The sequence below is a fragment of the Triturus cristatus genome, chromosome 8, assembly GCF_964204655.1.
Source record: "Triturus cristatus chromosome 8, aTriCri1.1, whole genome shotgun sequence".
Lineage (NCBI taxonomy): Eukaryota > Metazoa > Chordata > Amphibia > Caudata > Salamandridae > Triturus > Triturus cristatus.
Genome location: NC_140591.1, coordinates 549,859,996 through 549,879,306, shown reverse-complemented (window position 1 = coordinate 549,879,306; position 19,311 = coordinate 549,859,996).

Genomic DNA, 19,311 nt, shown 5'->3' with positions numbered 1-19,311 from the left:
GCACACCCAGGCCTCACTGCTCACCTTTTCGCGGACAGGGCACCCTCCACATCATGCAGCCCCGCTCCGCAGGCCAACAGGTCTCACATTTGGTGCTGCATCTTGATTTTGCCATGGCAGAGGACATGCCATTGCACCCATCATCATCGCAGGTTGCACACCCCGCTTAGCCCTTGCGGTGCCACTAACTCAGTGACCAGTGAGGCCACTCACGTGGCAGTAGGCCCCCGCTGTTCGATGGCTCAGGCCTACACTGCGGTCCAGCAGGGCACACAAAACATTAGCTGTCTGGACCACCGGGACGGGGCATCATCTCAAGATGCACACCCGCTCAGCACTTACAATGCCCCTACCTCAGTGGACCAAAAATCACTGTCCTGTGGTGGTGTGCCTGTGCCAGCCACAGTGCATCTGGTGCACCATGTCTGAAATGGAAATGGTGTGAAGCACGTGCGTCCGGTAATTTTAATTGGCTGGGTCCCGTGTCCTGTGACTCCTGTGCTTGATGGGTGTGGTGTGGGTGTAAAAAAGCCATCAGGGAGTGGCTGTGGCATACTGCCAACTAGACCTGTGAGCAGCAGATCACTACAATGAAAAACTGGGCCATGTAGTGATGTTGTCCCTCCCTGTATGTGTAAATGGATTGGGATGGCCTGGTGTATGCCAGTCCTGCGAGAAACTGTTAACAATGGCTACGGGCCTCTGGGCGTGGTTCCGTCCTGGGCTGTATGAGGAATCAATTGATGCGGGTGTCCCTGTTGTAGTGCTGCCGCCACACATGCTGTAAGCGCCAATGTGTCACTCTGTAGTCTTGGTATTGTGTGCATTATTATTGGTGGGTGACTTGCGTTCTTCACACATGTTTGGTTGCCACATCTCGCTACATTCAGCTATTGTGTGGCTGAGGGACCATGCTGTTTTTGGAAGGTCCTCTGTCCTGTTGTGCGCTGCCTCGGTGGTGGTAGGGGGGGTGGTCCAGGGGGAGGTCCCGAGGGTGGTGGCAGTGGGTTTTGTAGCCTTCTTGGGTGTCGGAGGTGCATCAACAGTAGCTCTATGACATGTGTTGGTCTTCAGATGTGATTCTGGGCTGGCCTCCCTTTCACACTGTAGGTAGTTGTCCTACTTTACTCCAGTAAAAGGCAGATGTTACATTTCTACTACTAACACAGCTTATTGCCCTGTTTTTGGAATGCACCTCATATTTGGCTGCTTGTTGAAAATATCAGGAAGTGGTGTTGTCATGGTATTTTTGTACAGGAACGCCTACTCTGCATAATATTTGCGTTAGTTGTTGCTATCATTTGTGGCAATTTTTTTGGGCAGGAGCTATTGCTGGAAATCTGGCTACATCGGCTGTTTTAACCAGGTTGAGAATGGAATGATAATTTAAAATCACTGAAAAAACTATAGTTTTAATGAGCATTATAATTAGAAATTAACATTTAAAGAACCTTTGAAATTCACTGAAAAAACATAGGTTTTACAGACGTTATAGTTAGAAATTAACATTTACAAAACCTTTGAAATTCACTGGAAAAAACCATAGGTTTCAGGGACATTATAGTTGGTCATTTCACTCGTACAAAACCAGAGAAATTCAAACGTTTTAAAAGTTAGTAAAGCTAACTATAACTTGCACCCCTGCAATGCACTGCTGATGACGTCACATATTACATCACTCATGACATGGTCAGTGACATCACTGATGACATCACTGATGACATCTCAAATGACATCACTGATGTCATCACTGATGACGTCATCCACATGATAATCTGATGCACCTCTTCACACCCTAATATAACCTTTGATACACCCACTCTAAAATACGGACTACCATTTTCTAAACCATAGACCAATCAATAGCAGTTATATTATACCCACTGACTGATTCCTATTTATACACACACATTCATTCATTCACCCATACAGTAACACATACATGCAGTCACTCATCAATACATTATATGTACTCATACACCTATACAAACACTCATACACCGTCACTCATCCATAGAGTTATTGACACACCTAGCTAGTCATGTAAAGAATATATAACACTGCCATTTACTCACCTATACAGTTATACATTCACTATCTAACCTATTCATACAGATACTAACATATACTTACTCTTTTATACAATCACTGACACAAGCACACACTCATTTATACAGCCACACTCACAATTACTCACTATCACATATAGTCATTTATATCCTCCAACACTCACATATACTGCCTTTCACATATGTAGTTACTCACACATATACCAGTGAGATATACATTCACTCACCAACACACTGATACACACACTCACTCACCGAAACAACTATTTCCACATGCACTATTTAACCCATACACCCAGTAAATTAGCCACTCACAAATGTTGGCAGAAAGTCACACACCGCCCACCCACCTACACACACAAACACTGAGCCACCCATACAAATACTTTCGATACCAATAAGTAACCCATATAGACAGTCGTGTACCCAATCACCAACCCATGCAGCAGCTTATACAACAACTGAGAGACTGATACAGACATTCACACAGTTTAGTCACTAACCCATGCATTCAGTAATAGACATTTAGGGGCCGATTCCGATCCTGGAGAAACCGGGTATGAATCGTCGGACGGAGCGTTTTCTCCGTCCGACTCGTACCCGGTAAAAACACCATAAAAACATGCAAGTACGATTCGTACGGAAACACCATTTCCGTACGAATCGTACAAAACACCGACCGACACAAAAATACATCCGAATGTGATCCGGGACAGCGCATACGCGACATGCGGACGGAGTTAGGCAGCCTTTTACGTACCAGCAAGTACGATTCATACCGACAGCACTTCGGACGGCAATATTTTTACGGCACCCAAAAAGTGCCGGAAAAGCCAAGTACGCCGCGAAGCGTGAGGAAAAGGGGGCCCGGTACGCGCCGAACACCCCCCCACCCCCCGTATGTACGCGCCAGACCCCCAGCCCACCCGCGGACGGACGCGCCGAACACCCCCCAGCCCCCCGTATGTACGCGCCGGACACCCAGCCCTCCCGCGGATGTATGCGACAAACACCCCCCCAGCCCCCCGTATGTACGCGTCGGACCCCCAGCCCCCCCACGGATGGACGCACCGGACCACCATCCCCCCCGCGGATGTACGCGCCGAACTCCCCCCCAGCCCCCCGTATGTACGTGCCGGACCCCCAGCCCCCCGCAGACGGATGCGCCAGACCCCCTCCCCCGTATGTATGGCGCGGACCCCCACCCCCATATGTACGGTGCAGACCCCCACCCCTGTATGCACGGCGCGGACCCCCACCCCCATACGTACGGTGCGGACCCCCACCCGCGTATGTACGGTGCGGACCCCCACCCGCGTATGTATGGTGTGGACCCCCACCCCTGTATGTACGGTGCAGACCCCCACCCCATATGTATGGTGCGGACCCCCACCCCCGTATGTATGGCACGGACCCCCAGTCCGCACCGTACATACGGGGGTGGGGGTCCGCACTGTACATATGGGGGTGGGGGTCCGCACCGTACATACGGGGGTGGGGGTCCGCAATGTACATACGCGGGTGGGGGTCCGCACCATACATACGGGAGTGGGGGTCCGGCGCATCTGTCCACAGGGGGGCTGGAGGTCCGGTGTGTCCGTCTGTTGGGGGGGCTGGGGGTCCACGGCGTACATCTGCGGGGGGCTGGAGGTCCGGCGCGTCTGTCCGCGGGAGGGCTGGGGGTCCGTGCCGTACATCTGCGGGGGGGCTGGGGGTCCGGACCGTCCATCCGCAGGGGGGCTGGGGATCCAGCGCGTACATCCACGGGGGGGCTGGGGGTCCAGCGCGTCCGTCCGCGGGGAGACTGGGGGTCCGTCGCGTACATCCACGGGGGGACTGGGGGTCCGCCGCGTACATCCGCAGGGGGCTGGGGGGGTGTTCGGCGCGTATGCGGGCACATGTTTGGACGTCTGCATGGATGCTATAGAGGTTCGCTCCGTACGGTGTTTTTACCATACTGTTGTGCATTCGGACGGACGGGACTGATCGTACTTGCGCGTTCGGACTTCGGTTTCCCGATTCGTAGGTAAAACTGTCCGGGGACGTGTCGGACACTTTTTCCGACCCGGGGACAAGTCGAGGAATTTTCCCAATGTGATTCGTATGGAGTTTTTTACATACGAATCGTACTTGCCAGTTTGTACGGGACTTGTACGATTCGTACGTAAAAAAAGCCGGATACGATTCGTACGGGGAATATTTTACACGGATCGGAATCAACCCCTTAATCACTAACTTTTACAGTCAGTCACACACCTATTAAATCCTCCACCCAGACACTTATACACCAACTCATTCTTCAATACACCTTGGCATTAACATATATAAAATATATTTAAACTTTACAAAAACACATATTCACTGGATGATGTCATCAGTGATGTCAATTGAGATGTCATCAGTGATGTCATCAGTGATATCACCGACCATGTCATGAGTGATGTAATATGTGACGTCATCAGCAGTTCATTGCGGGGACGCGAGTTATAGTTAGCTCTACTAACTATAACGTTTGAATTTCTCTGTTTTTGGATGAGTGAAATGACCAACTAAAAAAACAGAGGTTGAGGTGATGTTATATTTAGTTGGACATTTCACTCATACAAAACCAGTGAAATTCGGGCATTATAGTTAGTTCAGCCAACTATAACTCGAGACCCCGCAATGCACTGCTGATGACGTCATATGTTACATCGTTCATGACATGGTCGGTGACATCCCTGATGACATCACTGTACTGGCGGTAACTGGCTCTGACTAACCAGGCCTAGAGCCAGTGCTATGCTAAAAGACAATTAGAATACAGTGAAAACCCCTACACACACTGGGGGACACTAAGCATTGGGGTACCCCTGTGATTAGCATGACCTCCTCTGAAATGCCCTAGTACATAATAGGGCAGGGAATTAAAACTACCTCTAAGTCAGAGGTGTAGAAAGATGCTTCTTTAAGTAGTAGTCACGTTTGCAGATTGGTGGAGAAAGGGTGCTGGGCCTCTGACCAGCGCTCAGGAATTCTGCTGCCTCGGACTTATAGGAGGTACCAGGAAGGTTTCTTGGACCCCAAACTCCCTCAGGACTAAATTGGACTTCATCCTCTATCCCGTAGTCTGCGAGGAGGCACGCTTGCAGAGTGGTGGGAAAAGGGGGCGTGGCATCCGGCAACATTCCGGCTTTTTTCTTTTTTTAACAAGGGGGCCCCACTTTTTTTTCCCTTTTTGGGGGCCCTGGGGACCTCATCCCCAGGGCCTGACCCCTATTTTATTTTTTTTTTTAAAGGAAAAAAAACGGTAAGGGGGCCGCGTGGCCCCCCTCCAGAGGCCAATTTCAGCCCCGGAGACCCCATCCCCTGGGTATAGCCAGACTTTCTTTCTTTTTTGTATTTATTCATATGGAGGGGGGCCGCGTGGCCCCCCTCCTCAGGCCAAATATGGCCCCGGGGACTCCATCCCCAGGGCCTGGCATCTGTGATTGGGACCGTGGGGGGAGCCCAAATGCTCCCACTGTCCCGCTAGCTTCCCGTCTCCTGTGGGAGCCAGCATTGCTTTTGAGCAAGGGGAGCTGCTGACATGCAGCTCCCCTTGCCCAAAAGCAATTCTGCTTTGCTTCATTGAAGCGAGAGCAGAAGCCAAGCAGAGTTTGCTATGACAGGACGGAAGCCGCATGACTCCTGCCCTGCCATAGCAAACGGCAATGTCCCGGGGTGGGTACCCCGGGACATTGTAGTTGCCGGCGCTGGGAGATGGCGGTCCCCAGGGCCATTGAGGGCTCCTTCATTTTGAAAGCCCCAGAGAGGTGGTGGTCCCCGGGGGTTTGAGGTCCATAACAGACCCCCAATTTCCATATTTAGTGCCCTGGGAGGTGGTGGTCCCTGGGGCATGTGGGGGGGCTTGAGCCCCCCACACATTTATTATTTTTAAAAAGCAGAGCCCTGGGGAGGTGGCAGTCCCCGGGGCATGGGGGGTCCGTGAGACTCCCCTCTCTAATTATTAAAAACGCCCAGGGAAGGTGGCGGCCCCCAAGGCTTGGGGGCCGTGAGGCCCCTACACACTGTCTGCATAATGCCCTGCGAAGGTGGTGGTCCCCAGGGCTTGGGGGCTGCGAGGCCCTCCACACTGTCTGCATAAAGCCCTGGGGAGGTGGCGGTCCTCGGGTCTTGGGGGGCCACAAGGCCCCCCACCCTAATTATTAAAAAAGCCAAGGGAAGGTGGCGGTCCCTGGGGCTTGGAGGACCACAAGGCCCCCCACACTGTCTGCATAATGCCCTGGGGAGGTGGCGGTCCCCGAGGCTGTGGGGTGACTGCATACCCCCGCACATCATTAATAAAGCCTCAGAGAGGTGGCGTCTCCAGGGCTGCGGGGGCCCCTACGGGCCCCACCACATAATAAGGCATGACCCCAGGACCTGGCCCACCCAGGGGCTTAAATACAACAAACAGCGCTTCGTTTTTGTTTTTTCAGCTGGATTTGTGACCCCAGCGCAAATTCGATCTAAAAAACAAAAAGGGTTTTTTGGCCCTGGGGGTCCTTGTGGGTTTGTATCCTGCCCCTTTTCATGTTTTTTATCTTTGTTTTACCCTTTTTCTTGTGACTCGGTTACCGAGTCAACAAGATGGCTGCAAACACTTCCTGGTTTCGAGTGTTGGCAGCCAATCACAGTGAATCTCATGCCCGGGAGGGTTCGCGAACCCTCCTCGGTGCTCAGATATCAATATTATTCTTTTTAATTTCTCAACAACTACTGAACGGACTTACACCATTTAACAAAAAGGGCACAGTCTAAACCAAGACCTTCCTTTTTGCCAAATGTGGTGTAATTCCGTTCTGCAGGTTGGGCTGTAGCCTGTAATAAAGTTCCTACGGAAAATAACATGGGGAAAATGTGCTTTGGGACCCACCCTTTTTTCTTGGTCCTCTCTAATACAAATCACCCTCAAACTTTCAACACACAAACTGAGAGGTTCAAGCATGTTTTATGGAAAATTTCACGAAGATTCGTGAAACGGCGCCAAAGATATTGGCAAATCCAAAAACGCTTTTCCTAACTATAACTACCTACTGGCGACCACCAGTAGGTAATGTATATATATATATGTTACATGATTTTAAAGGTTTTTAAACCTAATAGAAAAATTACTGTTTTAAATCAACAGCAAATAGTATGTTGTCTATGTTTATGCTAAACTTTGCACTTTTGGGCATATGTCACTTTAAGAATTAACAGAGAAAAAAGCGAAAAAGTAAAAACATGCCAAAAATAAGTCTGTATAAAAACAGACTCTGTGCCATCAATGCGCATCAGGTGATCAAGGCTCCCTGGAGCCGAAACGCGTAATGCTGCTAGCGCTTGTGTGAACAGAATAAATTAAGAAATCTGCACTTAATCGTGGTCCGTGCTCCAGTGTTTTTATGTGGATTGAAAGAGTTGGAGTTATACGAATATATATAGCTGGTTTTTGACTCCTCCAGCTAAACATGGACCCCCTTTAAAAACGTGGCCGAATGCTGTCAAAGGAGCTGCTGCTCGGCAACGAGTGAAAGGAGGCGAGTCCAGGAGGATTATTTAGAGCGCGGCCCCCTAGCACCCAACAAAAGTGGCATAGATTTCCTCCAGGCAGCTTGAAGGTAGGCGAACACGGGTTGCAAGGCGTGCAGGGCGCTGGACCGGCACTTGTCATATTGGGGGAGAGAGCTTTAAGGTTTGGGTTGCTGTGTTGGAGGTGTGCAGTCAAACACCAGGCGAGTGATTAATACAGGACAAAGGAATCTTCTCGCAGCGCGTTGTATTCAATTTCCAGAAACATATTCTCACTAGCATGATGTCAGCTGATGCGCTAAAGCAAAGGGAGGCGATGGCAGCAAACATTTTCAATGACAACAGAGTATGCAAATTGGACTCAATTTCCCAGCATGCATCTCAGGGGTTGCGCAATACCAGCATTAAGGACAAAATTAAACTACTGGAAAAACTAAGTAAATCGGAACAAAATAAATGGTGGGAGGCGAAGTCCCTCCAGCGTTACCTTGATGTTGGAAGAGTACCTCGAGGATTACGGATTTTAACTGCCCCAAGCTACAAAAATCCAGACAGAGAAATGATGAAGGAGTGGGCAGAGACAAACCTGGAATGATCCAGTAGACTAGTGGTGATTCTGGTTAAGTATGCAGAAAAAGATCGATTAAAACTTCAAGAGCATTTTGAAATGCTCAATGAGGAACTAGCCATAATGGGATGCAAGGATGAAATTACAAAGAGGAAATTAATCAAAGGTTGCAAAAAGAAGAAGATAAAATACGTGGAGAGAAAAGCGTATACATTCCATCGTGATCGTACTGACTACGAGACAGGGCGTATATTTACATTCGCTAAAAAATATGATTTTCTGAAGGTAACAAAATATGGAGACATGGGAGCTGGCAATGCAGGGAACAGTAAAGTAGGGCAAGGAACATCCTCCAATTTAGAGTTCAGTTCTGCAATAGAAAGTGAAACGGAAGTCAATGATCCAAGAATGCAGAACAAACAAGTACTGGCAAAAATGTCCCTAGTGGAGGAGGTAGATTTTTGGGTATACGAAAGGTGCAACACATTGCGCCCAAGAACTCAACAAAACAGGCAACAAAAAGCAGATCCACCAAGCGCCACGAAAGGTGACAAGCAACGTCAAGAAGATCCAAGGAAACCACAAACACACCCACCCAGACGCAACTGGAGACGCCAATAAAAAAAACATGTAACATCAGTCAAACAGTCATTAACCTTACTGATATAGATTTGAATAAAGCAGTGGAACAACTGTTAACATTAGGATTGTCCTACTGCTCGGTAAGTTTGTTTGACTACCCTACTACAAGATTAGACGTCTTTAAAAGTATCAGAAAACTAAATTTAAGGAAATATAATCTTCTAAATAAAAACAAAAATACGGAAACAATGTTTCAACCTAATCCTCTCATGACAGGTCCCTCGCTCATTAATCTGACAGACTTAGATCAGCCACTGTTGGATGACCTGTATGACCTGTATGAGCTGGCAAATGAAAATAACACCCAAGATGACAGTAACAGAATGGACAACACAACAGAGGGACACATAACAATGTTCAAAACCACCACGCCCTTCAAACCTGTCTTCAAATTTAATACCATCACAGTAAGGGATTCAATTGACATCTTTCAAGATCAACTAGTAAGGGGCATAAAGCAACTAAATCATAAGATACAGAGAACTAAAAAATATAAAACCAACAGGGCAGAGCTTCAATATAATCAACTGATGAAAAAAAAAAATCAAATAATGACACCATTTATCTGCAATGCGGACAAAGACGGGAATTTAGTCTTGTGGAAAAAGAACGATTACTTAAAAGAAGCCATGAATCAATTGGCAGACACAGCATGTTATCGCAGGAGTGACCATATGGAACTAAAATCAACATACAGTGCATATAATAAGAAATTGGCAACATGGAGGAATGAAGGATTTATAACCACCGATGAGCACAAGTTTTTGAAAAATGAAAAACCTGTTACACCAATCCTGAACTTTATTCCAAAATTCATAAGGATGCATCAAAACCCCCGGGGAGGCCAATAACATTGGTACGGAACAGCCTCCTGGAAAAAACTTCCCAATATGTTGACTGTTAATTACAGGAATTTGTGCAGCAGTTGCCTTCATATATTAGAGACACAAGCAAATTTCTTTGAAAGAAACAAGACATAAACTGGCAACAAGATTATCTGCTCATAGCGATGGATGTGACATCATTGTAAACATCCATCAATCACCAGGATAGTCTTCGAGCTCTACAATAATATTTAGGCAAAAGTACTCCTGAATTGATACAACACAACAGGATGCTTCTAAATATGGTTGAGTTCTGCTTACAAATAACAACTTTTTATTCCAGAATACGATGTATAAACAACAAAGGGGTGTAGCTATGGGTGCCAGCTTCTCCCCAGCTATGCATGTTCGCATATGGGATGGTGGGAGGAGTTGGTATGCTGGTTGCGCTTTATAGATGACTTGTTTTTAATATGGTGAGGCAATGCAGAAGAAGCAGATCAGTTTATCACAGAGCTAAATATGAACAATCTTAACCTACACTTTACAGCAGTCATCAGTTCAACATCTATTAATTTTTTGGATGTGGAAGTCTATATTGAAGAGGGCAAGCTTGAAACTAAATTACATAGAAATCCCACTGCTGGCAATGCAATATTACACGCAGGCAGCTTTCACCCGCAACATTTGTTACAAAGCATCCCCTGCGGGGAGATGCTGCGACTAAAACGAATATGCAGCCTAGAAGAGGATCTGAATGCAGCCCAACAAGCCTGTGCAATCAAATTCTGGGCAAGGGGATATTCCAACAAATGCATAGAACAGGCCATAAAGAAAAGCAGAGTGGTGGCAAGGGAAAATCCAATCAAAAAGGCCAGCGGGAGGATGCCAAACAGACTCAAGCATCCTCCACATTCAGATTTATCCTAAAATACAGCAAACAGGAAAAACAGATTAGACAAATCATTAGGAAAAATTGGCCACTGATTTTATATGATCAGATTATTGGTCACACTCTTCCAAAAAATGCCTCAATAACATATACCAGGGCCACCTCAATGATGGATGTCCTGGTTAAAAATGACCCCTTTACACTAACAAAAATACCTGGCTGTCACAAAGAAAGGGTTTCTACCGCTGCAAGATTTGCAAAGGATGCCAATTTGGAGTTAACCCAACAGCATATGACACTCCATTCAGTGACATAGAAAGAACAATAGGGAAAGCTCTAACATGGAAAATCTGACTTTGTAATATCTGTTCTAGAGTGTCCATGTGCCCGTAGATATGTAGGGAGCACAATATTACAAGGACACAAAAGGATATTACAACATATCAGAGCCATTAAGAACAAGGACACAGCCTACCCCGCAGCAAGACACTTTGGGGAAAAACACAATGCGGACCACAAGGAACACAAATATTTTTTAGTTGATGCTATCCCACCAAACAAATGGGGAGGGGACAGGGAAAAGGCACTCCGGAGGTTAGAAACCAGACATATTCTAGACCTTGATAGCAAACACCCAGGAGGCATTAATATTACGGAGGAGTTACACACCTGCCTCTAATACAGTTTGTCCAAAATAAAAAATCTAAGCAAAGTACCCAATTTAAATGATTAATTAAATAAATCAAATACATTTGATAAAATGTGGTAACTTAGCTACAGTAAATTACACCTAAACCATAAGATCTTCAGGGAAATTATTTAACATGCCAAGCTACTGAAAATCCCACTTGTTATGTATATAAAAACTTCTTTACACATTTTCACATGGTTTCAGAAGGGTTTTAGTAAATGTTTTATACACTTTTTATACACTTTTAACTATATATTTTTCCACAGGTTTTAGATATGAAATTTAGATACAGCAAAGCCATATTTTAGCATATGAATATTGATTTGTAGAAATACTGTAGATTGAACTAGCACTTTATGTAATTAATTGCAAATTTGTTGAAACAAGGTTGACTGGGTATTTAAACCTGGACATCGCTGCTTACTGAGGGGCGGTGCGTTTTCCTGCGGCAGGGCCACGCCGGTGACAATGCATGCAGTTTTGCCGAGGCAAGGAAGGATCACACTCACTCAGGATTCCAGTTAATGGTGGTTTTTCAATGGAAGAAGGCCATTGTCCTGTCAAACGCGTTTCAGTCCTGCTATTCGGACCTTCACGGGATGGTGTTACAATTGTTACAGGTATTATTTATTTCCATTACAAGCAATTATTTCCTGTTCTTTTCATGATGCATTGTGGTTGCTGCAGTTCAGCATGTCAATTAAAGTGCTTAGGGCTTAAATTAAGTTTTACATGCGGATGACTCTGCAACAAGAAAACAAAGACAAAGACAAGCAATGAGGATGTGGAAGAGGCAGGGGACATGGAAGAGGCACAAGGGCAAAACAAGAAGAGGCCAGAAGGGAAAAGGAAAACCTGGATATGCTGACCAAGGGTCGCTTGAGGCAATCCAGAAAGTAAATGTTGAATCAACTCAATAACTGAATTTGATCAATCTTTCAAATAGAATGTTAACGTACACTGAAACCAACTTACTGAAGAAGGGCCTACATTTCTGTCCAACATCTCATCTAAATATAGCCCAAACCTGAGTAGACCTATATAAGTACACATGAAAAATCAAAATAGCCAAAATATTTGCTGATAAAACAGCAACAGAGAGACAGAATTTGGAAACTGAAATGATAAGTGTTCTATTGGCAGAAGACAAATCTGCTTTGCAGGCACTGCTAACAATGGGGTAAGATACAATGACATCTCAAATGGAAAATTTGGAAAATCTTGAGGATTACTTACCACCCTTAGGAGAAAGTGGGATGAGACCAAAATCTTATTATTATCCAACTTTACCACCTAGAAATAAAGTAGACCTTGTTCACGATGCGATCATTGAAGATCTATATAAAAGCAAGAATGTAAATCGAAATGATAATCTATCTCCAGTTGAAAGACAAGCACTAAACCAACTTCAACAAGATGGTGCTATAGAGACCAAGCCGGCTGATAAGGGTGGAAACATTATAATCCTAAATAAGAGTGATTACATTCAGGAAGCAAATAGGCAATTGATGGATACAGATTGTTACAACTGCCTAATACAAGACCCGACAAAAAAAATTGAATACAAATTGAAGGATCTCTTGCAAAATTGGCTAGAAAGGGGTCTCATATATGAAGATGAACAAAAGTATTTAACCACAAATTAACCTATGGTAGCTACAATTTACTTCCTACTAAAAATTCAAATGAGCAAAGTAAATCCCCCAGGAAGACCAATAGTATCAGCAAATGGCTCACTATTAGAGCCAATCTCTAATTACATTGATTTCTTCCTCGCACCCCTTGTGAAATACCTAAGTTCATATCTACGAGATACCACTGATCTTTTAAAAACACAAGAGGGAATATCATGGCAACCAAACTATAAACTCATCACTATGGGCGTGATCTCATTGCATACCAACATTGAGCACCCAATAGGGATACAAGCGTGCAAATACTTTTTGGGAAAGAGGAATATTCAATATCAACTACACAATGAAATGCTAATCGAGATGATCTTGCTCTGTTTACACAATAACTTCTTCCTATTTAATAAACAGATTTATAAACAAATCAAAGGCTGTGCAATGGGTTTTTCCTTCTCCCCTAATTAAGCCAATTTAGTGATGGGATAGTTCGAAAAGAAGATTGCATGGACATCAGAATATGATCACTTTACAGAGAAAACAATTATATGGCTCCGCTTTATAGATTATCTCTTCATCATATGGGATGGAACGGAAGCAGAATTTTCAGCATACTTTGAAAAGCTGAACAATAACGAAGCCAAGCTGAAATTTACATAGGATATCAGCTCCAAGTAAGTGGCATTCTTGGATGCTGGTATATATGTGGAAGAGAACCTGTTGAAGACCACTCTATATCGTAAGAAAACAGCAACAAATGCAATCTTGCATGCAGAAAGCTTCCACAAGGACGCACTAAAATGGAGCATGCAATATGGGGAGTTTTTAAGACTAAGGAGACACCGCTCTTCGGATATAGAATTCACTAAACATATTGAAGCAGCACAAATACGATTTCAAAGGAGAAAATACCCAAAGAAAATTATTGAGCAAAGTCTGAAGAGAGTAAAGACACAAAAACACACAGACATCTTAGGGGGCTCAAAGAAATCGAAAACAAAGGAACTGAAGTTTCTCCAGAAAATTAGGCTAATAACAACATACAGTGCAGACGCGAATAGTCCAATGAAAATAATCACAAACATTGGGGAATACTGCAATTGGATCCTGTGCTATAAAGAATAGTAGGTGATCATCCCAACATCATGTACAGAAGAGCAACGAACATAGGGGACAAAAATAACACACAGCCATTTTAAAGAAACACAGTCATCTACATGGATGCAGGTGGAAGGTTTTTGGCCTTGTAAGCAATGCAAGGCATGCCACATTGCAATACCACAAAAAGAAATTGACAACAATAATGGAACAAAGTGGAAAATTAAACAACATATCACCTGCAGAAGCAAATTTGTTATCTACATTGTGGAATGTCCATGTAAGCTCAAATATATTGGCAGCACGACTTGTGAAGTCAAAAAAAGAATTTTGGAACATATTCGAGCATTAAAGAACAATGACCGAGCAAATGCAATAGCCAAGCATCTGGAAAAAACACACAACAGCAAATGGGAAGACTTGAGATTCTACGCCATAGAACAAATACCCCAGTCAGAAAGGGGCGGCAATCAGGAGAAACTTCTACGACAAAAAGAGTCAAAACATATAGTGACATTCAGGACACTTAGTCCAAGAGGACTTATTCAGGACGGGGAGCTTTATGTACACCTGTGAAAATTCATGGAAAACTAACTAACAAAGAAATGCACCGGTAAGCTCACTGGAGAGCCAACCACTCAATATTGAAAGGTCAGTGAATAACCAAAAATAAACTCATTGAAAAACTACAACTAATACAATAAATCAATATTGAAAAAAACAGAAAGGAAACAAATAAACGAAAAACAAAACAAAGGAAAACTGAAGAATAAATTTAGGGATGCTGACATAGAAGGAACATCTTGGATCCCCAAAAGAAAGAAGCTAACTAAGAAGAACAAGAGTTTATGTCACTGAACAGTCAAGGCTAAGTATAAATCTTAAATAGAGCCAATATCAACTACTGGAACTTGAATTCTGCATTCTTTGACAAACTGAACAACATACAGAAAATACTCACCAGAGAGAGGATTAAAGTCGGAGTTTTAAAATCTTAATATCTCCAATTGACAATTGACTGTATACTATGTACATTAACAAAATGTCATGAAAAACCAAAAAATTGTCATTTGTAAATTTGCCTAAATTATAGCACAAAGGGCAAATTTTTTGCACTTTATTTAAAACTTAATTTAAGCACTAAGCACTTTAATTGACACGTTTGACGGCAGCAACCATAATGCATCATGAAAAGAACAGAAAGTAATTGCTTGCAATGGAAATAAATGATGCCTGTAACAATTGTAACACCATCCCGTGATCAAGGTCCAAGTAGTAGGACCGAAATACGTTGGGCATGGCAATGGCCTTCTTGCATTAAAAAACTGCCATTAACTGGAATCCTGAGTGAGTGCCATCCTTCCTTGCCTCGGCAAAACTGCAATCATATGTGTGTGTGTATATATATATATATATATATATATTCACTGAAAAAAACATAGGTTTCAGCACGTTATAGTTAAGAATTAGCATTTAAAAAACCTTGCAAATTCACTTAAAAAACCATAGGTTTCACACATGTTATAGTTAGGTGGACATTTCACTCGTAAAAAACCAATGAAATTCCCCCGTTATAGTTAGTTCAGATAACTATAACTCGCGCGCCCGCAATCCACTGCTCATGACATCACATATTACATCACTCATGACTTGGTCAGTGGCATCACTCATGACATCACTGATGACATCATCCTTGTGATAGAGTGGTGGTCGCGTGAGTTATAGTTATCTGAACTAACTATAACGGGGGAATTTCATTGGTTTTTTACGAGTGAAATGTCCACCTAACTATAACATGTGTGAAACCTATGGTTTTTTAAGTGTATTTGCAAGGTTTTTTAAATACTAATTCCTAACTATAACGTGTGTGAAACCTATGGTTTTTTCAGTGAATTTGTACGGTTTTTTAAATGCTAAGTTATGTATGTATTATTATATTTATATATTTATTTTACAATAAAATACGTATTAAAAAGTTTTTTTTTTTTCTTTAGGGTTTTAGGGTTTTTCACGGTGCGCGCTCCGTGCGCGCACCCCGCAATTTTTTGAAAAAAATGTAAATGTTTTTTTCTGCCTTCGGGGTCCTTCAGGGACCCCCTGACAAAGGCTAGGGGGTCAGGAACTCTCTACCCTGCCCCCTTTTCACGTTTGCCACCTTCCTTTTTCACTCTCGCACTCAAAATAAACAAAATGGCGGCCGACACTTCCTGATTTCGACCGATTCGAATGTTGGCTGACATTTAACCACCAATCAGAATTACGCTCGCGCACGTTAGGGTGCGCGCACGGTGCGCGCACGGTGAGCGGCTATAGATATTTATGTGCTTTTAACTCAATTTTCTCAGGAACTATTGAACAGATTGACTCCATATATGCAAAAGGCACTTCCCTGACCTGAGGACTACCTCTTTGCCAAATTTCAAGTAATTCTGTTCAGCCGTTCGGGCTGTACCTTCGACTAAAGATCCCATGGGAAAATGCATTGGGAAAACGTGTTTTGGGACCCCCAATTTTTCTAGGCCCCCGCTTGACGAATCCCCTTAAGACTTTCAGGGTAGGAGCTGAGCGGAGCACCCCATTAGTTTTGAAAATTTCGCGAAGATTCATCAACCGGCGCCAAAGTTATTCAAAATAGAATTTTCAGATTTCCTATGGAAACACGGTCCTAACTATAACTATCTACTGGCGACCGCCAGTAGATAATATATATATATATATATATATATTCACTGAAAAAACCAAAGGTTTCACACACGTTATAGTTAGGAATTAGCATTTAAAAAACCTTGCAAATTCACTGAAAAAACCATAGGTTTCACACATGTTATAGTTAGCTGGACATTTCACTCGTGAAAAACCAATGAAATTCCCCCGTTATAGTTAGTTCAGCTAACTATAACTCGCGCCCCCGCAATGCACTGCTGATGACGTCACATATTACATCACTCATGACATGGTCAGTGACATCACTCATGACATCACTGATGACATCTCAAATGACATCACTGATGACATCATCCAGTGAATGTGTATTTTTCTGAAAATTAAATATGTTTTATATATGTATATCTCGAGGATGATGGAAGAATAAATGGGTATATAAGTGTCTAAATGGATGATTTGTTTTTGAAAAATTGATTGTATAACTGACTGATTAAGTGTATCTTAGTGAATACATGGCTTAGTGAGTAATGTTTAAATATGTAAATATCTTTATCAGTCTCTCACTTTGTGTATAAGTGGCTGCATGGGTTGGTGAGTAGCTACATGGGTGTTTATATAGGTTATTGGTTGTTTTTTTTAGTATCAGTGTGAGTGTGTGTATGGTTCGGTGGGGGGTATTACGTACTGCATAGGTACATGAATGAGTGACTCACTGTTTGTATGTGTTGAAGACAGCATGTCTGCAGGACTGTATTGGTGGATGAGTGTGTGCATGGGTGTGTTAGTGAGTGAATGACTGTCTCAATAGTGTCTCTATGAGTAACTACATATGTTTTAAACTAGTATATGTGACTATTGGTGTATATAACTGAGTATATGTGAGAGTGAGAGATTGAAAGAGTTCCTGTATGAATAAATATGTGTTTCTATAAGTGATTGTTTAAAAGACTGAGTATGTGTAAGTTCCCGTAGAAGTAAGTGTGGTGGTGTGTGTATAAATGTATATGCAAGTAAATGTATGTTTCTTTATTTATTTTCATGAGTGACTATGTGTGTCAGTAACTCTGTGGATGTGAGGCATTGTGTAACAGGATGTATAGGTGTATGAGTACATATGATGAGTGAGTACATGTATGAGTGACTGTACAGGACTGTTGGTGAATGAGTGGATGTGTATGTGGATCTTAGAATTACTCAAGAGGTTGTTGTAACTGGTATTGGTATGTCCATTTTTTTGAAAATGTTAGTCTCTATTTTTGAATGTGTGTATCTAAGGTTATATTAGGGTGAGAGGAGGTCTGCCACTCTGTCACAAGGATGATGTCATCAGTGATGTCATTTGAGATGTCATCAGTGATGTCATGAGTGATGTCACTGACCATGTCATGAGTGATGTAATATGTGAAGTCATCAGCAGTGCATTGCAGGGGCGCGAGTTATAGTTAGCTGAACTAACTATAACGGGGGAATTTCATTGGTTTTTCACGAGTGAAATGTCCAGCTAACTATAACATGTGTAAAACCTATGGTGTTTTCAGTGAATTTGCAAGGTTTTTTAAATGCTAATTCCTAACTATAACGTGTGTGAAACCTTTGGTTTTTTCAGTGAATTTGTACGGTTTTTTAAATGCTAATTTTTGTATTATTTAATTGTATTCATTTATATATTATCTGTATCTTTTTATTTGTTTTTGCTTTTTAAAAAAAATTTCAATTAGGATAAAGTTGAACAGTTTTTTTAATTTTTGCAATTAATTTTTCTCCACTTTTTTTTTAATGTAAATTCTTGGGGTGCGCGCTCTGAGCGCGCTCCTAGTACAATTTCGTAAGTTTTTTATGAATACCGTCGTACGTTATTTACGCACGCATATATATGTCATAGTGCGTGCTGGGAGCGCGCACCCAGTACGTATGCGTACGTACGTACGCATGCGTGCGTGCGTCCTACGCGCTCCACGCGGTTTACTTCCCCATACGCTAAAATTACGCACAATAACGGTCGCGTATACGCGTGTTCAACGTATGCGCGCTACGTACGCGCATATGACGTACGCACATGCGCTCCTACGCGTTCGCGCATACGTAATCACGAGGTGCGCGCTCGGAGCTTGCGCAGTGCGCGCACCTCGGGTATATGCATAATGAAACAGCACTTCTTATTGGTTATCATTACTTTCAGTTTCTGATTGTTTCAACACCACACCCAATCCCCTCATGGCAAGTCATGTGATCAAGAATCATCACTTTTGATTGGTTTGAAGTACTTTCAGTTCCAGATTCTTCCCAAACCACACCTACTCCCCTCATTATTAGTTCTGATTCCTTTGGAGAAGGAGCTATTCTGTTGTTGAGATACAATGGCTGAACAGCAACCATCTTCAGACAGTGACCAGGACACTCTTGAGAGGCAGAGGAGCAGGAAGCAGAAAGACAGCTTTATATGGCAGTTTTTCACTTTTCCAGAGGGACAAAAAAAGGTAAATGCACCTAAAGTTACATGTGTACTTTGTCAAAAAGTCTTGTCACGTGGGAATCCTAACAAGAAATATTCTTTTAGCATTCACACCATGTAGAGGCATGTTGACAAAATGCATCCAGTGACTTTTCGTCGAGCTTCTGGAGCAAACCCTCCACCTGCTCAACCGACGACATCTGCAGCAGCTCAGCTGAGCACATCTTCGGCAGCTCAGCCGAGCACTT